The sequence below is a fragment of the Thermobia domestica genome, chromosome 11 (assembly GCF_964235325.1).
Source record: "Thermobia domestica chromosome 11, izTheDome1.hap1.1, whole genome shotgun sequence".
Classification (NCBI taxonomy): Eukaryota; Metazoa; Arthropoda; class Insecta; order Zygentoma; family Lepismatidae; genus Thermobia; species Thermobia domestica.
This window is the reverse complement of record NC_137464.1, coordinates 227,599,215-227,623,002: the sequence shown is the minus strand read 5'-3', so window position 1 is coordinate 227,623,002 and position 23,788 is coordinate 227,599,215. Positions and strand designations below refer to the sequence as shown.

The following is a 23,788-nucleotide window of genomic DNA, read 5'->3' as shown; positions in this document are numbered from 1 at the left end:
TGTGATAGAAATTTACTATTGTTTTCGGCTTCACTATGGATTTCCTTAGAGCAATCCGACTTTTTGGAATCTATTCAGTGTCCCAACAATAGAATCCATTTACCTTCCACCTACTCTGTTAATCTCCTATACAAGCCAGAAGTGGTAGAAATTAACAATTTCCGGTTTCAACGCTAATCGACATAGAAATAAAAATTCCGATTCTAACGCTAATCAATATAGAAACTAACAATTTCCGGTTCCAACGTTGATCGCCATAGAGCAAAACTGGTAACAGATAGCAAGTAGTGGTCTTTTGTAACCGAATAATTCCATATCCCAATATCCCCAGTGTCCAAACAACAGATTCTGTGTCCTCCATTAATCCTCTTTTCAAACCGGAAGTCGTAGAAATCAATTATTTCCAGATTCAACGTTATTCGTCATAGAACATAAACGGCAATATATATATAATACGAAGCGGTAACTGAAATCGGTTCTGCGTCCCAAGACTTAGATTGCATTTCCACCCTTATCCTTCTACTAAAACCGGAAGTTCTAGAAACTTATTACTACTTCCGGTTTAAATATTGATGTCGATAGGGCAAAAAATGATAAAAAGATAGCAACGAAATAGAAAACTACCGTCCCATATCACTTTCTTTTGTTTTTTCAAAATTTGTTCAAAATCTAGCATGTTGAAAAACATTAATGAACAAAACTTAATCACGAAAACGCAACACGAATTTATAAAAGGCAAATCCACAATTACTGCCATATATGAACATATCAAAGTAGCTATAACGTCTGTTGGTCAGAAAGCCAATACTGTAGGCATATATTGTGATCTCTCAAAAGCGTTTGATTGTGTAGACCATGATCTACTTTTTGGTAAATTAAGAAAATATGGCATTAGGGGTATTGCTTTGGAGTGGTTCAAATTATACTTGTACAATCGTAAACAAATCGTACAAATGCTTCATATGAATGAAACAACTAAAAGTCTGAGCAAAATAAACTCAAATGAACGAATAAATAGAAAAGGTGTTCCACAAGGATCAGTTTAAGGACCAATACTCTTTCTTCTATATCTTAATGTTTTATCCTTAAATATAGAAAAGGGTAATTTACTGATGACACAACAGTAACTGTAACTGAGAAAGACAGAGATAGCTTGCAAGAAACCCTTGGTCTTCAAACATCCCAACATACGCATTGGTTTTCTTCAAATAAATTAAAACTAAATGTAGATAAAACAAAGTGTATTTTCTACCATTTATCTCACAGAATATCACACCAATTGCCACAGATATGATTGAATAATGAAGTATGTACCTTTACTAATACTGTAAAATTTTTAGGTATGTATCTGGATGATAATTTTTCATGGCAAGAACACGTAGAGAAACTAAGCAAAAAATTAGCTCAGGCTATGTACATAATACGAACTTTAGTCCCAATACTTAATCTGCAATCAATTCTGTCCCTGTACTATGCCATATTCTTCTCTCATATTAAATACGGAATTGTGTTCTGGGGATCTTCACCGAAGCTTCAGAATATATTTAAACAACAAAAATGTGTCTTAAGAATCATTACTAAATCACCGAAACACATCAACTGTAAGAAACTATTTGAATCATTGAATATGATGACAGTTCCTTCTTTATACATATTTGAACTTCTGAAAATTTCCTGGGATCATTTAGATAATATTAAAAGAGATGATGATACTCACAAATACCTTACATGTGGAAAAGATAACTTATCCATTATGTAGGTGTAAAGTTGTATAATAAACTACCTGGGTATATAAAAAATAGTCATGGAAAGAGTTTCTTTGTGAACTCAGTGCGCAAACTGCTATTAGAAAACACATTTTATACTGTAAATGAATATCTTAGCAGCAAATTTTGAAACTTCCAAAAGTAATTAAATTCCAATTGTATATACTAGATTTATGTCAGTTCATGTAGTTTTATATATAGATAAGATGGTTAATACAAATATACAGTAATTAAAATAGTAATTAAGTCCATATTATTGTTATATAGATTGTTTAGCCTATATCTATTTTCACAGGTTATTGAACACAAGAGCATTGTATTTGTTTTAAATATTGTATCGAAATTATGTACTGACGAGTTCTATACCATTTTGTACAAGTGTGCATGTAACATGGTTCAGAGAATGATTAATAAATTTAATCTAAAGAGAAAGTTTTTTCTTTTTTTTAAAAAAAAAATTAAAACGTTAATTCAATTTCTGATATAGCTTCACTACCACAAGAATATGTTCCATCGCTGACTTATTTCCATTATTGTAACCGGAAATGATAGACATCAACTACCACCTTCGGTTTCTATATTATTCTCCATAGAGCAACAACAGTGAAAGAAGGCGAAGTAATGTCTTTTTGATAGGGATTCAGCGTCCGAGGAACAGATTCTATCTTTGATGTTATTAATCAATTGCAACCAGTAGTTATAGAGCATAACTTCCAGTTTTAGTATTAAATTCACATAGTTTGTAAGTATACCGTAGTCTCACGCTGAGAAACGAAACGCACTCGTTTTTATAAACTATAAAATCAAACTACACATGGGTTGATCATTAATTAGAACTTTTTTTTTTTTTTTAATTCTACAAAACTCATTTATCTCTAATTGTGGTTAAGTAGTTTCTTTCTTCAAGAGAATAAAGAATAAACTAGTTATAAGTCCCGTATCCTTAGTGAGTCGGATAATCGGCAGCGAATAATTAAAACTTGGTGATTTTTTAAAAAAACTTTTTTTTTTTTTTTTTTTTTTATATTCACATAAGTATCACTGGGCCATTCCAGAACTGTCCTATTCTCTTCTGTTTAAACTAAGCTGTATAGCGCCATAACCTGTCAAGGGCCATGACTGCCTAGATAGAACCATTTAAATTGGTGATGAGAGGTCACCGTATTGGTTTTAAACTCCTTTTCCTCCTTTCTAAATGACATTCGTTACATCAGTAGCTCTCAAAATCAACTCAAGAGTAATGTCCCAATTCTCCCGTGATGTCGAGCCAACAGAAAAATTCTGATCCCAGTGGAAATCGAAGCTAAAACTACGCAAAAGAACGAATCTTACTACAGGGTGTCTACTAAATGTTCATTTTCAAATTCCAGGTTTTATCAAGGTTTTCAAGGTTTATTTTTCCTTTTTTTCCAGGTCTATTCAGTAGAGTGACATTTATTGTAACACGTATAAGTTAATGCAATTGTATATAGTTCTTAACAAAAACTGGTTATAATTAGAGAATATATATGGCAAGTGATAGTTTCTTTAAGTGAGAAGATGAAAAGAAAAAACTGACTGAAATGTAGGTTCTCAAAACATTTTACACAAGAAAATGTTTAGAGCTCCATCCTGACTAAGCGGTTAGCATACGCACCTTTGGCGTGGGAAACCCGGGTTCGATTCTCAGCGGGAGCTCATGTGGTTCGGATTCCACGTTAATCAGTAGGTCCACGTCTCATATAGCCACGCTGCTGAAAGGAACGCTAAACTGAGCTGAAGAAAATGTTTAATTAAAATATCCCCTACCAGAAGGCCGGTTGAGAAAAATGTGCAGTAGCTTTAAATATCCTAATGTAGGAATACTATACAGGGGTGAACCTTAATTAAACCGACAAAATTCAGGAAATGATTCAAACAAGAAAAAATCCTCTTTAACTCTTCTCCAGGACTCAGTTTCCGAGCTAAAAGGTGCCGAAAGTGTGGAAAAATGAACTTCCGACGCCTATTTCAAAATTATCCATAGAGAGTGCTGCTTAAAATCTCACAAAGGAAATCATATGTTTAGAACAGATAAGACTTCCTTAAAGAGAAATTAAGCTGCACTCTCTACGTTGGATAGGTTTGGAAATACAGGACTCGGAAGTTCATTTTTCCACACTTTCGGCACCTTGTAGCTCCAAAACTATGTATCGTGGAGAAAAGTTAGAGGAATTTTCTTCTTGTTTCGGGCTCGAGAATCACCTCCCGAATTTATCGGTTTAGTTAAGGTTCACCCTGTATAATAGTAAATTTCCGTCAAAAACATTACTTCAAATAAACTAATATTATAGCAGTAGCACGTGAGTGTTGATAAACAATGACAAAAAAGGCGGGAAAATAGCTTACTCACCGCTAAGTTATGGGATAAAATACCACAAGAGTATTTTACTATAAGCACTCTCCTTTAAAGTACTCTTGTGGTATTTTATGCTAAGTACTGGTAGGAATTAGCGGTGAGTAAGCTATTTTCCCGCAATTTTTGTCAAACTAGTATTAGTTTAGAAGTAAAAAGAAAATGATCATATATAATACAAATTCTTAACGCAAAGAAGTCCATATTGTTAAACGTTACTGCACATTCTTCTTGGATGAGGACTGGCCATCAGTTATATTTTATTTAAAAATGTATTGTAACATGAAAGTTTAAAAAACTGAAAATGTTACGGAACCACACACATTATATGAACAAATATAGAAAACAACTTTCATAGTGAACAGTTTTTGACATAACTTTTAGAGTTCAACATCCCTTTTTACTTTTTCGCCTGTTCTTCCAACGCATCTACTTCGCTTCGGCATCAGTTAGTATTCTTTTCTTCTTTAATTCCAACTCTTTTATTTTCTTCTTATTATCTTTCTTCTCTCGAGCTGCTCTGTCTTCTTTTTCACCGCGGTCTTTCAGATATTCATTTCTTCTGCTTGATGCATTCCTCACATACTGGATCATACTCTTTGTGATATTCATATTACATATGTCACCAGCAACACGCACAGCAACCAACACACTTCTTTGGACAATCAAGCACTCCTCTTGGAGATTTTCAACAATGCACTCTTTGTTAATGGAGAAACTCCTTTCCACTGCTGCGTTGCTATGGAAAACTACACATATCTTAGGCATGAATGTTTTAAATGCATTGGAGACACCTTCTTTACTTAACAGATCATGGAGAAAACGTCTAATCTGACATTTTTGTAACTGAAATTTGACAGTTTTCGTGTTGTGTTTTGGTCTGAACAAAATTTTAAATATTCCAAATTCACCATATCAGCATTTACAGGTGTTATTTGCTCCTTCTCGACAAATGTCTCCAGGACGAGTGTGATACGTGATTCACGAAGGGTTTCGTTGGTCATAGTTTCTGGAGACAAGCAATTTGCGGCTCTTGTTACACTGTATTTTAAAGGACATTTTAGCATAAGTTTTTTACACAGTTTTTGCAAGAATCTTCTGCATTCTTTCTTAAAGTTCAATATATATTAACATCCTTCACTCCTTTTAAGCGATGTAACCGCAGAAAATCCAACATCAACTAGATTAAGTGGTTTTAAGATGTCCTTATCAAAAACATCTATTGAAGTCAGTTTTTTTTTTTAAGTTTTAGCTATTTTTAAGATATCATCTTTCACGAAGCGGCTTAACAAACTACGAATCAATGTGTTTAGGTCATTCCATAGAGACAGTAGTAATGAACTGTCTGTCTGGCACTTAGTGAGAAATTCTTCTAGTTCTACAGATACGGACTGAAGGAACCCTAATCTAGCAGGCAACAGTACATCAGAGATGTGGGCTTTTACTTTAGAGGAGTTTGGTATTTCAGGAGGTTTTGTTTTCACTGCATCAACATAAACTTTTAAGGCAGGAATCATAGTTATGGCACGGTTGATAACTTTAGAATTCTCCACCCACCTAATAGAACACAATTTAAGAGGGAAAACTGCTGTTCCAGATGCTGCCATGAAATCTGCTCTTCTTGAATAAATAGTACAACGCTCTCAAAAACTCTGTCACATTCCAACCAGCTTTGGTATGCGCAGTCTTAAAAGCCCCATTAACAATATGTAAAGAACACGTTCCTGTTTCCAAAAGCTGTGGACCTTCACCATTTTCTTCACTCAGTTAGGCCTTCAAATCACTCAAATTTCAAATTAACGTTGGGGCCATCAAGAGAAACCTGAATTAACTCACAAAAATCGAGACCCTTGTCCTTGAAAGTATTTATAAATGCACTTAACAAATCCTGGGCAGTAGTATGTCCGAGGAATACTGATGTTAAATAACGTGTTAAAACTTTATTTTCGTCACTGTGCCAGAAACGAACTACTAAGTCCATTTGATTTTTCTGTGGGATAGTGTTTAGGCTTTCGTCGAACGATACTGCAAAAATTTTTTTAGTTCACGAAGTAACGTTTGTTGGAAATATGGACCCAATCCAAAAGAGATGACATAACCTATTTTGTCTTTGTATAACTGCATATTTTTAGCGACTTCACACTCAGGAAACATTAAAGGAAACAAATCCGTTGCACTCGCTTGGCTTCTGGCCGATGTATGACGTAACTTTGTATAATGTCCAGATTATTTCTGCTTTCGTCACTTGATCTTTGATAAGATAACTTTATTACACCACTAGTTTTTGCTGGGCTTTCATTTTTCTCCTGAACAACTGGGTAGATGATGTGCCAATCACTGAACTGGAAGACGCTGTAGAATTTTTTGTACAGGAAGGCTCCTTGTTAACATTGCTTGAGAACTTTACAATCGAACATTGTGCATTAAGAGCTTTAACAGCTATTTGATGTTTCTTTCCTTTTTCATGAAATTTCAATGATCCAGCTCCCATATTTGAAATGTCAAAATCAGTTCTGCAGAGTTTACAACCTGCTTCAAATTGATCGTTGGACCTAATAACCCATTTCCACTGGCCTTTCCACGAGTCCTGGAATTTAGTTTTACTTTTCGCCATTTTAATGGCTGAAAAATAAAATGTTAATTGTTAGTGTGTAACAGGATTTATTGCAAAACTAGTAAAATGTTAAGTTAAATACAAAAAGTGATTCCGCTAAGATGTGGGGAATTTTACTTTTTTCCGGTGATACACCTTTCGGTCACCGGGAATGGTGTTCACTGCGACATCCGCGGGCTTGGACTCCTGTTAAAAAGCTTCGGCACAGGAGTATAAGCGGAATGTTGTTCCAGACCTGTCTACTACTCTTGCTACAGAAACATGTAAACCAATGTCTTCACAAAGCAGCAAATAAGCTTGATTCACACTATGCAAATAAGCAGCTACTACAGGGAAAGCTTCTATCTTGTATGCCAGTATTCCCTCAGTGTAAGACACAATCTTAATAGATCATGAAATTTAACTTTTTTAATTACCTTACTCTAATCATCGGGGACTAATTTATCTTTTTGTAGTCACTGTTATTCACAACGAACATGCCAAACAAATAAAATCTTATTCAGTCTCTTGTACCCTCAACATACTTTCCAAAAACATTCACCGCCTGCACTCTGCTCACGTCTGTCTCTCTTTCTCAACTACGTCTCCACTGAATAAGTTATTATTGGCTTTTAACTTATACTGTAGTATATAATTTACTTGCATTTTACAAAAATATACTTATTCCATACCAATCCCAAAAACAATATTTTAAAAACAATTTTAAAACTTCCAGGTTCCTCATCCAATTCCAGGCTATTTCCAGGTTTTCCAGGTCCAAAAGTAAATCCCAGGCTAATTCCAGGTTTTCAAGGTTTTCCAGGTCAGTAGATACCCTGTACTATTAAGGTAGTAATGAAAGCACTCATTATTCCCCCACTTTTTGAAAATACAGTTTATAGGATATTTAGTGCAAATATCAAACTTTCAGATTTGATTCTTGACTCAACCGGTCTGGTCAACATGGATCGAAAAATGTCTCGTACAGAAGCCAGAAGGAAAGATACAAGGTTGTTAGGAAGCCAGTTTACTGAAATCTGAGAAAACGAATTCCCTTCGTTTAGCTTAAATTGCTCTTCGTAAAGATGGCTAACCATTTTAAATGACAGTGAGTGATGAAGTGTGTTTACTTCTGAACCATCCGAATGTATCATATTATTCTGGTTGTGTAGAAGCATCGAGCCTAACCATATGTTAGTATGACGTGTAATGCATTTCAGTTAGACGGTGTGGAAGACTTGGGTCAATTCCTGGTAGGAGCTCACGTACAGTTCGGATCTTCCGTTAAGCTATAGGCCCATGATTCATACAGATACGGTACTAAAAAAGGAATGCTAAAATCTACACCAATTGTCAGTTAACACATAGACAGTACATATTTCTACATCACAGTCAAACATAAGCTCGATTACATGGGTATTTGTATACTGTTAAAGCTTTATTGGACGAAACAGGTGGAAGTGATGGAAATCTATGCTGAGGTAGGAAAGGATATTGTAAATATTTGGCCAGACCAAAAATAATGGACGGAATTCAGGTCGAACGACGCGTGTGTTGAAGACGAACATCGCACCGTGAGATCAGTTGTCATGAACACGGACCTCCTAAAGCAAACTGCAAGGACTGATCCACGCATAACTACAAGTCAATTGGCAAACAGATGAGATCATCGCAAAACATCGTAGATCGTCATTTTCGACAACTGGGATTTGTCTGTAGAAAGCCTCAACTAGCATCCCACAAGTTGACAAAACAACAGACTGAAAGAGATGTACAATGTGTTAACACTTAATATAGAATTCACGTGACGACAAGGTTTGGCATCAGATCGTCATAAGTGATGAACAAGAATTTTAGGAATGATCCAAAAGATGGATCAAAAGATTGCGATCCTGGCCAATAATTAGTTTTTGGATCAGAGCCACAAAAGTTTGGAACGGCCTCTAAATCGAGTTTTCGCATTTCTTACGGAATAAGCACATCATACTGAGTTAAGTGATAGTTTGGGTTTGGTACACTGTATGTAGTTCTCCACATATAAGGCGTACAAGAAAATGTTTGATCGAATGAAATATATTGAATTTTGTAGATCAGGGGCCACAGCATTTTTGAACTGCCCCTAAATCGAGTTTTCATATTTTCTACGGAATAAGCACATGATACTGAATTAAGTGATAGTTTTGGTTTGGCTACTGTATATGTAATTCTCAAAGTATGGGGCGTACAAGAAAATGTCTGATTGAATGAAAGACAGGGTTGGCAAAAACCATGGTTTTTATTAAAAAAACAAAAAAAAAAAAAAACGGTTTTTTTGGTTTAAACCAGGTTTTTATGGTTTAAATAATTTGCTCTATATATTCATATCATATATGGACAGAAATAAGTTTGTTTCGCCTTGATGTTATTATGCAACAACCGGGTTATGCTGGAAGGGGTCACATAAGCTTAAAGCGGAATAAAAACCGCTTCTCTAGTTACATCCGAGAGAAATTGTCCTCCATTTGAACTCGGAACCAGGACTAATTGGCCACAAATGCGATACGTCTGCCGACTCACTCACGAAGGAATCCTGATAAAAAAAAATAATAAAAAAAAAAAAAAAAAGTTGTACTGATCTTTACATGCTTCTTAATATAACTGTCAAGAGTCATTTCAGAAGGACAAAAAGATAAACAGTTGCACAAGTGAAACCATTACACAGAATTACATATGAACAATTTCAAAGTACTACGGAGTACAGAAGAACTAATTTAGTTCAAGTTAGTTAACAACGACTTTTATTGGTCCACCGACTTAATCTGCATATCAATAAGAAAAGTGAATAAAGATACGAATTATTTGAGTCCACTTTGGCTCAGACTCATTTATACATAAATAGATACCAAAGATACTTATTTCACTAAATGCCTCTCGTGGGGTCTATATTACCCCCCCCCCCACACACACACAAAAAGTACGGCATTTTCGATGTATTTTATCAATAGTAAACATTGAAATGAAACAATATTTAGACTTTTTCTTCGATTGCAATTACATAACAATAATAACAACTACAAAAAAATCACAAAATAAACATTTATAAACTTATTTTAAAAAAGTTGCTTTTGTAGTATAATCTTTTTGAGTAATGAATGGGGAATTTAGGTCTGAATATAATACGAATAATATACGGGAGTGAAACGTGGTAACAAACAAATGTGTGTTCATCAAGATTTTACAAACACTTACACTTTTACAAACATTTTTTTGTTTTTGGTTTAAACCAGCCAACCCTGATGAAAGATATTGAATTTTCTGGATCGGGGGCCACAAAATCGAGTTTTCATATTTTTTACGGAATAAGCACATCATTCTGAGTAAATTATTAGTTCTGGTTAGGCTACACTATATGTAGTTCTCGAGATATAAGACCTACAAGAAAATTTTTCCTGAAATATATTGGATCTTTTGATCCAAAAATGAATCTTTCTTCGATATTCTGGCGGTGGATATTTGAAGCAAAGATTATACACGTATTATGCACGCTGAAATATTGATGGTCCAGTATTCTGGGAACTCATTCCAGACGGCTATGCTATGAATAGGACATTTCAATGCTGAATAACTGCAAAGGGCCCTGCTTCAGGCTGATAAAGTGCCGTGTCACGAGTCATGGGTACTTATTCATAACATCCAGAAATTCGAATTGATACAATACCCTGCATACAGCTTAGGTCTCATCCTCCCAGATCCGAATGGCAGAAGTTTCTTTGTCTTTCTGCGATGAGATTTGTAAGTCAGAAATTTTCTGCAGGAATTTTGCGAAAAATTTCTGCAGAAAAAACAAAATACTCTTTACGCGACGTAAAAAACAGTTCCAACTATATTTATGTGAGTCGTCCGTGCGTTTAAGACATTTACACATAGCAGGTATGTTTTTATACTTTTCTGTTGGCTATCTTTTTTTTTCTCTCTCTCTGACAATTTCTCTCCACAGGCGCGGCAAATTTTCTGCGACCACATCGCAGATCGCGGCATGTTCTGCTATGTGGTCCCAGATTATTATTTGTTTCACTCCCTAGTGGACAGTGAAGTGGCAGGGAATATGTATACATGGGTTTTTAACTATAAAACTAAACTTTTCATAATAGATCCGGACTCAGATTTTGATTAAGAAGTTGCTGGTTACGTTGTGATTAGAAGCAAGTTTCTTAATGTAGCTGGCAATATTGTCTGTACAGGCTGTAGATGCTTTAAACAAATTGAAGCCTATTTCTGTGAGTTTTCATATTCAAATTAATTTCATTTGCTTCTATAGAATAAACAAATTTGTAGCAGTCGCTCATACTGTCTGGCGTTTCTATCCATAACTTCCTTATAAATGGAGAGAGAAAATATTTAAAAACATCATTTTAAATGGCTAAAACAGGCCTAAGGCATGACTGCCTTATAGTCAGAGCAATGTAAATGCAATAGAAGCTGACTTGGCCATGATTTCCCTAGCGTTGGAGCAATTCTGACAGTTGGGAGTTTAGCAAGTAACTGCTCTTACGGACTGAAATTGTTCTTAATTCAAGCAAATAATCGAGAAGTAACAGAAAATTGCTATGGTATTTGTCAATATTAAAACAAAAATATGATTTTGGGATATAAGCAGTGAAAGTTAAGGTTTACGTTTATCTGCCAGAACTGCCCCACGTCACGCAAAACTTGAGCCTGTGTCCACATCGCATTTCAAAAAAGTGACAACATGTCAGTATTTCCCCTTTGGAATCAGAAAATAGAATAGTTAGTTATTACTTCCTTACCACTGCACCGATTACACGCTCACCAAGGAAAACAGCGGGAGGTTTGTACTCTTTCATTTTAAAGATAAGTGAAATATCACCAGACAGGCTCTAGAGTGAGCACCAGAATCACAGATCTTGTACAGTGAATTTACGAACGGCGCAGAGAATTGTGAGCGAGGAGAAAATATCATTTACTGAAACTGAAAATAGGTTATTTCGATCCTCAGGTAGGAAACCTTGTTTTGAAAATCCGCTCATAGATATATACATACAGCCCCCATGGCTGTTCCACAGTTTAACACATTTGAAAACACAGCATACAATAAACCAAATATCATTTTAAGTTTACGAAAAAGGAAGACAAAGGAAAAGCATTTCAGTGTCATGTGTGTTTAAATAATATACCTAGATTAGTCTAATTGTTTTACCTTTCATTATACTAATCTTACTAATCTTATGACAATAGAGTTTAAAGTTCAATGTTAATCTTGCTATGTATAGATATATTGTAGTAGGCTATTTTCCTTTAATTAAATCACTGTCAGTAAAATCGATTAATTGAGTTTGAATGGGGAGGTCAGCACCGAGGCTCTTTGTCTTTGTCACGATCAACACGACTGCTCAAAAAGACGGACTGCCGTAAATAATGTTTAAAAACGAATATATTATTAAAAAAATAAAAAAAATAAAAAAACTGCTGTAAAATAGAAACAAAAGCCTTAAAAAAGGAGAAAATAATAAATACATGAGAATAACAAATATCAGAGCGCAAAATTTCAAAGCCAGACGCATTCGCCAATCCAAAAATGATGATCGCCGGTATCTTCCACGTACAAATTATGAGGTCTTTTCCCCTCCACCCCACGGCTTTTGGTTTCACAAAGAAAGAGATTACATCAGGGCATAAAGTTTCAGACAGAGGGGGAATCAATTTCGCGTCAGGAGGCAAACCATTTCGATTGAGGGAGGGAAAGAAGGGGCGAATCACAACGTTGTGAAGACTTCACTTTCCATGTCCGTTGTGAAGATTTCACATTCCGTGTTTTCCGTCACTCAGTGACGATTATTTTCGTGCGAAACAGAAATTGCGCAGCCCTGTGAGTTTAGGCAGAATCCATTCCTATTGAACACTGATCGCCAGTTCTAAATTTCTAGTCGCCAATGGGGACCTGGCAACAGGAAATATTGCGCCTTGATATATGGAACAATAACAATAAATAGTAAATACATAACAATAACAATAAAGAGTAAAAAACAATAAAAAGTCAGAAATTAATGTTTCAGCCTAACCTTTTTACGTGGGTCAAGTATCATCCACTCAGTATCCATTAGATCGTCCGGCTCTAATCATGTCAGATTTTAAAGAAACTGCAGGGGGCTTACGAACTGGTAGAGACTTTCCTCTTTTCGCGGAAAGAATCGTATCATTGAGTTGGCGTATATATTGGCTAAGTTTTAGTCCGGCGATGTAAGTTCAGCGGCGAAGAGCAGGAGCACGTCGAAGACCAACACTAACAAAAACACGCGGGATTTTGATGGGTTCGCTAGTCGATGCGACTGGGGTCTGAATTTCTGAACTTTTGTTGGGAACAAGATCTGTTTCGGTGGAAACATCAGACGTCTGAGTTGCCACAGATTTACAAAAGGTAGCCGCAACAGTAGCAAAGAGAACAGAAAGCGAGGCAGCAGAGATCTTCTCAACAACCATAAGCTCTCGGATACGTGAGTCAAATCGAAAGCGCCCTCACTTTTGCGTCCAAAAATCTCACAACTTGAAAATAAATAATAATAATAAAGTGTTACGCAATATTTCTAGAGAAACACAATGTTATGACTTCAAGTGAGCGACACACTGTTCATCATTTGTCTTCCCGACAGGTATATTTTGTTTCGGGCAAGTTTGGATTTCTTTCATTTTCCACCAAACAACTTATTAGTAAATGGAGGAAATAATTGACTTTATACCCTACCAATTCCTCTATAGGTGTGAATTCAATTATACGCAAGGAGTGTAAAAATCCACAACTGGACCAATAATCTAACCCGGATCTTCGACTTATATATCCATGTGTTAACCGATAGCTATTCAGTCCGTTCCCTGAACAAAGTGGTTAATGGATCAGCACAGTAGCCGGAGAACCGAATCTAGAATTTTTGTCACTCTGTATGTATATTACCGAATTCGCACTTATTTGTGGAATTGGTGTGATACAAAATCGGTTATTTTCTTCATTTATCAAAAATAATATAGAATTCAGCCGACAGAAGTGTTTTGTAATGCAGACACTGGATTGTTTAAGCACAACATGAATTGTGATGTAAACACTGTGGTCTCAGTGGCTGAGCACAGACATCAAGAGTGGAAGATTGTGTGGATGTTTAGGAAGTGGATCGGATAGCGTAGTGGTTAATATACTGACACGTTAGGCCGGAGACAAAGGTTCAATCTTTCGTCCTCTCGTGCAATTTAGTCTTTGCATAATTAAAACCATATTCAACATTACCCAATAGAACAGTACACAAAGTATGTGCTAATTTGCTCCACAAAACAAGTTTTTAAACTCATGTAGTATTCTGCTAGCCCTAGTTAAAGTTCTCTCTTCTTACAGCATCCATTACGGCTTAATTACCTAATTTAAGGATATTTATTTGCTTAAATATTATTAAAACACTCTTATCTACTCAATTGCTCAGAATCTCATATTCGGCGCAGATTAAGAATATGGGGGTTACTTTTTGAGAAATTTACGGCTTAAATCAGTGAATTCATAAAGAAAAACTGCTCTTTAAAAAACTTATTTATGAAGGCGGCCTGCATCTAACTCATACAGCAGTGAAAAATTAGTCAATTACCATAGTAGTCTACGTATATAATAACTAGAGACCGGATGTTTAGGCACTAAAAACCTGGAAAATAGGCAGGCAAATAGGCACTTAAAATTTAAAAAATAGGCAGTAAAATAGGCACTAAAATGTAACTCGAAATAATGAAGGTAAATACTCAATACCACTAAAAAATAGATTCAAGTCATAGGTAATGTTCAAAGAATATAGAAACATACTTGTTTGTTAAATAATATCTTCTTTTACTGTATATGCAAAAACGAGTCATGTTATGCATTGCACTTACTGGGTGAATCTGAAAGATGTGCACATACTTCGGAAGGTGATTCGTGACATGAAAAGAAGTGAAAGTGCTGTTGCATGTTGTGAGTCGTGTTCGAGTGACAGGGGTGCCAAATTGGAATCGAAATCGAAACCTGACAATTGGAACGGGACATAAAGGTGCGCACATACTTCAGATGATGATTTGTGAAATTCAAGAGGACTTTAATCTTCTTTTCATGTCACGAATCACCTCCTGAAGTATGTGAACATCTTTGAAGTTCATCCTGTATATATATTATAACGTACCACGAGCTTGTGTTTACCAACACATAATATAAGTAAATATGTGTGTATTATGTTACGTAAATTATATATTTTCCCAATGAAGGCTTATTTTGAAGAAAATGCATTGAATAGGCAATATTAGGCACTAAAGCAATTATTTAGGCAGTAAAGGTCGAAATAGGCAAAATAGGCAAAATAAAATTGGCTTAAATCGAAACTATAACCCCTCATATAAACTTTAAAACGTCATTTTTGATCATATCTTTAATACTAAAGAATAGGCATTTTGCCTAACATCCGGTCTCTAATAATAACGCATTAAATGATATATTTACTAATACAAGACAGATAAATTTACATTTTTGTATTAGTTATTATCACAAACATGTACTCACGACTTATTTAAATCCGTAGTACATAACTAGAAATATCTCGTAAGAGGTATAAACACTAAAATATTGTAGGATCAACAACGTACGAAATGCTGCTTAAAAGAATATTCATCTCCTGAATGCAAATGTATGTTCATTTACATTTAAGAGGCCTCATCCCGGCGAAATTAAAATACCGCTCATTTTACAGTAATCATGTGATATCTTCAAATAGATAAAAGATAATCGAAATATGGAACAAGAGCGCGCTAGACAATGTCATTTTACATGTAATACCGCTATCACGACTCATTTATTTGCTTTCGATTTCGAGCTATTTTGAAAATCGGCATTTATTTTCGCGTTTCTAAACGGCTGAAAACGGAAAGCCACTAGGTAACTTATGATAACGGTATCTCACGGAAAATAATATTGCCTAGGGCGCTCTTGTTCCACATTTCAATTATTTTTTATCTATTTGAAGATATCACATAATTACTGTAAAATTAGCGGTATTTTAATTTCGCCGGGATGAGGCCTCTTAAGACCAAAAATTATATTTTGCTAAGATTTGCACAATCGAGTTTATACTGGAAAATATTTTATTTTTACCTGAGAAGCATACAATAGTAAGATGGTTGATGTTGCTGGTTTTCAAATTTCAACAAAAACTCAGGAGAAAATTAGATAATCTGACATGGGGTATAAAAAATAAAAAATTAAAAACTGCATTCCGAACGTGTTTTTAAAATTATTTTTGGGTGAAGTAGTAATTATATGAGAACATCTTGTTTTGACTGTGGCCTACATAAGCCCGTGTCAGATTTAAAGAGTGTAACGAAGTCATGACACTAGTTTTCTCAAGTGTCCTTATAGGTCCTCTGGTATTATACAAAGAGAATACGGCAAGGAAAAAATGATAAGTTAGTTCTTATTTGAGTAGCCTAGTGACTGTAGTTTCTAACAAAATCTTAGTTTATGTGCATACCCATCATCACTACAGTCACTACCCCCCACCAGCTTGCCCTTTCTTATACCGGAATATATACAAATTCTGCTTGTAGTGACAACCTAGAAGAGGTTGGTGTTTTTTTTTTTTTTTTTTGAATAAATAATCGTTCTGTGTTAAATTTTGTTAAGCCCCACTGCGATTACTTTTATCATGGTAAACAAAAAAAAAAAAAAAAAAAAAAAAAACCTAAGCTAACCTAACTTAGCGTGTTATATAAATTGGTGGATATTAACAGAATTTATGCCATCATCTTTATGACATATCTGTTAGTAGGTATATTATTATTCTGCAAGCAACTACTTAACCATGAGCCAAAAAATCGAGAAGTATCAGGATTTATTTGAAGTACTAAAAGCAATGTAAAATAATTTTATATAGTGGTGTCCATATTCTTAATCTGCAAGCATATTTCTATCTGTAAAAACTGAACGTTTACATACCTATGCTGGATGGAAAGAGAGTAATCCGCGAAACAGTAACCCACGTATTTTATTTGTTGTAAACTTTCACAAATACCAACAACCTTAGTCTCAAACATGACAGCGAAACTATTGATTCGTCTGCCACCCTAAACATCTCGGTTACATTTAGATGAAGAAGACCATGCTAATACACCAAACCTAATATTAACAGAAATTAACGAAATTGTAACACAAAAAGAACGCTGCCTCCCCTCAACTAAACATAGGTCAATATCTCAATAGAACTAATTTAATTGCTTCTATCAACATTCGTATACTCACGTTATGAAATTCTTATATATTAGGGAACCCGGAAAATTTTACCTCGGTAAATCCTGTTAGAATCCCACGCCTAAAGTATGATATACTGAATCTATAGAGAAAAATATACTAAAAATTACAATGAATATTCTCATCTACTACTTTACCATAAATTAACATGTACAATGCTAAGCAATGATTATCCTTTGTACATTATATTCTTAAAATATTTCACAAGACTACTATTATGCAAATTGCTTGGAAGTTTGAATTACCACTCATAATATACTGAATTGAAAATCTAAGGTACCGATTTACTGTACGGATCCACATACTTGTAAAACTTACAGAACATATTTGTAATAAAATTTAAAAGACCAATGTGTAAATAATCGAAATTATTACCTGTGAGATGCGGATCTACTTAGAAATCCAATAATCAAAGCTTAACCTGTTAAGAACGGATTCGTTTATACGCTAGTCATTAACCACAGTATATAAATTGAAGTGAGGTAAAGTGAAGTAATTGAAGGCAATGTGCTTACTCACGAGGTGCAAGAAAAGAAGCGCCAGAGAGATAAGGGATTGATATATTTGTGATATTTACGTAAGGAATGTGTCATGATATTTTAGAACACCTATGTGTACGCAATGACAACATATCGGGATATTGCTATATTTTTGGAATTGGGGGACCAGAACTTTTTGCTTAAAATTCGTACTTCTTTCTCATATTTTCTGTGTTTTGATGGTTTAGGCTATGTTAGTTAGATTAGACTAGAACTTGGTAATTACCCGTAACATCAACTTATTTCTCGTGTACACGTTTTTTTTTTTTTTTTTTTTTTTAATACCTGATTTTGGTCCCAGCAGTTCCAAAATTATCCCCAGGATATTACCTGTAAGGGTCATAATCCAACACGTAGGCATTTTTATACTATACACTTGCAGCAAATTAGGGGGACATGTCCCCTCCAATCTTGGAAGTGGGGGACTGTCCCCCCTAAATAATTCGATTTGTAATGTGTCTTTTGGGGATAAATGTGATGATTTGTGTCCGATTACCACAAAGGAAAGTGAGATCAAATTGATATCCAACCAGAATAAGCCTCAAGTGTGCAATGTTGAAGAAACTCTGCTCCCCTGATCCTCCAGAGCATTGTTTTTCAACGTCATACATATTTTAAACATTGCAAAAAAAAAAAAAAAAAAAAAGTCTTATTCGTCCCACCTCCCAATACTGAAGACAGATTTGATCCGCTGATGCTATATACAGTGTTTCGCGCTCCCATCGTTTATGTGTATACCTACCGTCGCTGACGCGCCTGCCTTATTTGAAAAGCCAGCATTCGTGCTTTTTGCTAGTTACGTATCACAAATTGGCTAGTGTCTTCTGTACAATAGTTTTATTGGATACGTATACTGAAACCCAGAAAGTGAATCTGCGCCAAAGAATGAATATTTAAAATATAGAGAATAAATGTATTGGAAAAGAAGTATATATGCAATGAATTAATATATGGATCCGTACAATCTGCACCAAAAGTGGTAAATATTGTCTACACAAGTTATTGTAACTACCCATCAATACTAATGAGAATATTAATATTGATTTTATGCTACAAACAACGCGTATTATAAACGACAATGAGTAAAAACTAGTTACGGGAGATCAAAATTAGTTATGATTAAATACAATTTACCTTTGTTTCGTTGAAGCAGATCAGTAAGAAATTATTTTAATATGTAACCTACTACAATAAATCTTCAGACACCTGCAGACGACGCTAAATAATAAACAAAAAACGTTACATACGCCCGCAGAGTCGCAGCTGTTTTTGTTTGTGTTCTTCCTGGTTAGTGTTGCCAGCTGGAGACTTGAATGTACATTTTCGTTTTCGTGCTTGCTTCCTCATTTGCATAATCCTTGGAGTCATTGATTTATTATATTACTGTTACTGTATGTTATATTATATTTGATTTATAATATTACTTTTCCTTTAAATTCGATTTATTTTATCTTCATTCAAAATCAATATTTGTACATTCAATTCGAATGTTACTTCTTTCAGTGTGTATGGTTTAAGATAGGATGCATGATTTCATCGGGCGAGGACAATATTTCCGATAACTACATCTCCTTTGAGCGGTTTGTACACGGTAAAGAAAATTTGAATAAGATTCATGTTCAAGACTATTCAAGATTGTTTGAAGAAAATTATGTCAGCACTGACGTTAGTTTCTTTCAAGAGATTTCGTAGAAACTATTGAAGTTCAAGAGCCTTATTTAGTACCAGTCTTCGAAAAATTGTGGTGCGTTCGAAAAAAAGTTGTAAATATCAGTTATAACTGTGATGCATATTATCGTAAAGTAAAAACGACCCGCTCGGGAGAGTAATATTCCCGGAAGTACGTTTTCTCGCGCGCTATCCTAGTCAGTTGTGTTAAGTTGGTCACAAAATCTATATCATTTAGTACAAGGGGAACAAAACGAGCCTTATATCATGGAGTACAAGGGCAACAAAACAAGCCCTGTGGGGCTTCTAACCCGTTCCTACTACTACTACTACTACTTATCTGCACAAAAGTAAGTAAATCACATTTTTGAGTATTATTTTCGTTTTATTTTAATTTAAAAAGTGTTATAAAAATGTAAAAAAAAAAATGTTTTAAAAAAACTTTTGGCCGGGTTTGAACTCAAGCCAAAAGAGGTTTTCGTTACTAGCATATAGCGCTAGCCCACTTTTTTAAATAGTATTTATTGAACAATGACATAATAGTTACAATAATAACAATTAGAAAAATGCAACTAATAACAAGAAATACAAAAAATAAACATATACCAGTAGTTAAAGCAAAAAAAAAAAAAAAAAAAACTTTAATAGATCGCCTGATAATACTGAGCAAACCAGCGATGACGTTGGGGAACAGGTATACGCAAAAGAGAATAAGATAACCAAGAAATGTATAAATCCGGGGAGAAATCCGTAGAAAGATGAAGAAAAAGATCAGCCGTTGTAATTGTAACCACACAACAAAATTATGTTTAACTGGAGGGAAGAAAACAAAATCGGGGCGCAAAATCATATTGTCACAAGTTATATATTCGGTACCAGTGCGAAGCATTCTGGCAAGAATCTGAGTATATTTTTGCCAAAGAGGGTGTATCCGAGTACATGTATGAAGACGATGTGAGAGGGTGTCGGTTTGTCCACAAATATGACAGATGGAAGCAGAAGAAATGCCCATGTTATAAGCTCATGCATTCGTTAAAAATAAGTTATGCACCAATAAATACCAAAGCGAACGTAAGGGGGAAGATAAAACTGGGGAACCAATGTTACGCCAAATTTGAGGCCAGTTATTTTTAGGAAATTTACGTACTATAAGCGGAACGCAAGAGGGAGAAGCATAATATTGATATAATTGTGAAACGGTCATATCTTCAAGCCGAGCCCGTGCGATAAGGCCATATGCAATATCGAGAACTGCCGTTTTTAAATAAAGATAGGTCGGTGACCAGCCATGAACGGAGACAGTAGCAGTAAGCGTCACGTGACTCAGGCAGCGCATGATGTATTGTGGCGAAAAGGAATTGCTAAAAACACAAAGCAATTTACAGGTTCTATGAAGAAAAAGACATCTGGCCTGTAAAGCAATGTCCTTGATACCAAGGCCTCCAACAGAAGGTCGACTGCAAACTACCTTGCGATTTACCCGAAGAGTATGTTGATACCAAAGAAAATATAACATATGTTTGTTTACTTTGTTAAGAATAGCAACCGAGGGCGGGAAAATTTGCATAATAAAATATAAAAGATTAAGAGCATAAACCTGAATAAAAGTGGCACGTTCAAAAAGGGTAAGATTTCTTCTTTTATGTTGATAGAATAAAGTAACCAACTTAGAAACAACAAGATTATAATTTACCGAGATGGTATGTTTAACGGATGGATACCAGGTAATACCAAGAATTTTATGACAAGAAACAGATGTGAAGGGGGAAACCAAGGACGTATGTGCTTGTTCGGAAAGGCATAACAATTTAGTTTTATCAACATTGAGGGTCGCACCTGATGCTTGACTAAATAAGTGCAAATTATATTGAATCGCATCAAGGTCACTTTGAGAATGAAAAAAGAAGCTAAAATCATCAACGTACGTTTGTAGTTTGAGAACCGCCTTATTAAGACATATGCCATCAATTTCACGATAAATTTTACTAATAAAGGGCATAACTGCAATGCTGTACAAAAGGGTGGACAAAAGACACCCCTGAATATGACCACGTTCAAGCGGAAATGAAGAAGTAAGCGCTCCATTAAGTTTCAATTGTGCCGTACGATCTCGATAAAGAGCACGGAGCATATTAAAATAACTGGTGCCCAAATGTAATGCATCCAAAACACGAAAAAGATAGTCATGATCAATTTTATCAAAGGCCTGGGAAAAGTCAGTACTTAAGATTGCTGTGGCGAGAGTGGGATAACGCTCAAAAAAAGCGATGGTGTCACGAATATTTGCTAGCGCCAAATATAAGGGGTGTTGGACATCATGACCAAATTGGGCAAAATGTAAAATATTTGGGAGGAAATTACGTATACGAGAAGCAAGAACCTTGGTTAAAAGTTTATAATCACAGCAAGTAAGACTAATAGGTCGGTACTGAGTGACACAAGGGGACTGAGACTGCTTCGGAAGTAAAACTATAATACTATGCATAAGAGAGGTCCCTAAACGTAAGTTGACACGAAAATCATTAAAAAGTTCGGTAAAAAAAGGAATAAAAATATCAGCAAAAGTTTGATAAAATTCATAAGGAAATCCATCCACACCACTAGATTTATGTTTTGGCGTGGTCATTATAACATACTTGATTTCATTTTCAGTAAAAGGGGCATTCAAAACATCTTGAGCTGCAGTTTCTAAGGGCGTCAACTCAGAAAACAAATCATCACGGCACGGAGAAGAAGGATGTCGGCTATAAAGACGGGTATAATAACGGGTAAAACAAGGAGCAACATTGGTTCCCAACCATAAACGACCCTCCTCATCTTGGATCTTACCGATTAGCCGTTGCTTGCCCCGACGTCTTTCAGCAGTCACTTGAACCAGACCGGAAGATTCAGTGTGCTGACTCGAAATAATTTTACTCCTCACACTAATACCGGATAACTTGGTACAATGTAATGATAAAAGGAAAGCTTTCACCTGTTTAATTTGTGATAAAACAGGAGCCCCTTGTTGATAAGCAAGATGGTACTCATGCAAAAGTCGGTAAAATAATTATACTGCTCATGAAAGGTTTTACTTCGCTCACGACAATAGTCTCGACAGAGACGTTTAAGGCTACGTTTACCCCGAGAGTCCCACCACTGCATAATGTTACGTTTACGTAAGGATTGCTTACTTATTTCATTCCATTTGTGTCGAAGAAGTGCTTGAAAGGATGGATCAGACAATGTACTAGTATTAAGATGCCAAAAAAAAAAAAAAAAAAGATTTTCGTAGATATTGTGCTACAGGTAAACTAACAGTTAAAAGAACAGAATGATGATCAGAAAAACAGACTGGGACCAGTTCTATGCTCTGAACATAAGGAAGCAAGGAGGCAGAGATGAAAAAAGCATCGATGCGAGATGCTCCTTGAGAATGAACATACGTATAACCCGGGTCGTGAGGGTGAAAATGACGCCAAACATCCACGAGACCAAATTGATTAAGAACATGAAGCAAATTTGTGGAAGGGGCACGGTTCTGTAAGGAATCTTGAGAGCCGGGAACTTCATTGTGATCGCCTCCCCAAAGAATAGATCGAGTACCAGCATGCAATGCAGTAGCAACGTCATCGCTGAAAAAAATATTGCATTGAATACGGTTTTGCGAGCCAGAAGGACTATAGGAATTACAAAAATGTATAGTTTCCAAATTGCCAGTAATAATGCGACCATCAGGATAATTATAAACCTGATCGAGTTGTAAATCACTGCGATAAATAAGTGCAGTACCTGTACCTGCTACAGTTTCATTACTAATAAAAGTATAATTATATAAACCGTGTAAATTAGTAATTTTAACCTCTTGGGCAAACAAAATATCAATCATTCTAGTATTAAGAAAGGCAGCAACTGCATCTTGTTTCGTAGCGGAAGAAAGTCCGTTAAAGTTTATAGTACCAATCCTAACACCATACATAATATGGAAAATAGAAAAGTAAAAATGTAAAACACAGGGGAGTAATATACAAAATTCAAAGCGTATGCACGAAGCAGAAAAAGTACCACACCGCAAAAATTTAAACCCCCCAAAAATTAAGATGGCGTTTCAGCATTTTGGTTGGACGAATAGGAAGATTCATTAGACACAGTTGGCACTTGTGGTTGCGAAAGTTGTTGAGATCGCGTGCGGAGAACAATACTAGGTTCATCAGACAGAGATGAGTCAAGAACTTTTTGAACTTTAGGAGCTTTACTATCAAGGAGAGGGCGTTTCTTTTTCTTCGAATTATCCAAAGGTACCATCTCAACATTCATCACACTAGGCAAATTTGCGCTGGGAATAACAGAAACACTAGGAGAGGTAACAATTTCCGGATTAGATACTGCAGCGTGTTGTTCATGTACTGAGTGGTCACTTGAAAAGTTCACTGAGGGCGTTGAAAGAGACGAGTCCACTACTAATGACATCACAGTAGCAGCCTCTAAAGTATCATCCGAACTTACCTGATTCAATCCAGAAGAAATAGAAGGTAGTATCACACCTGTGCTGGAAACATCAGCAGGCGAAAT

The 23,788-nt window shown here is 35.4% G+C and overlaps 1 protein-coding gene across 1 annotated transcript in view; it reads right to left on the bottom strand.

Annotated features, from left to right (window-relative positions):
* Positions 1 to 18,850, bottom strand: part of INPP5E (Inositol-3-phosphate synthase) — an 82,919-nt gene extending 64,069 nt beyond the window's left edge. The window contains exon 1 of the mRNA XM_081731740.1: positions 18,704 to 18,850. The gene's annotated coding sequence lies outside the window, so the exon portion shown is untranslated. The remainder of the gene's footprint in view (positions 1 to 18,703) is intronic.
* Positions 18,851 to 23,788: the final 4,938 nt, after the last annotated feature.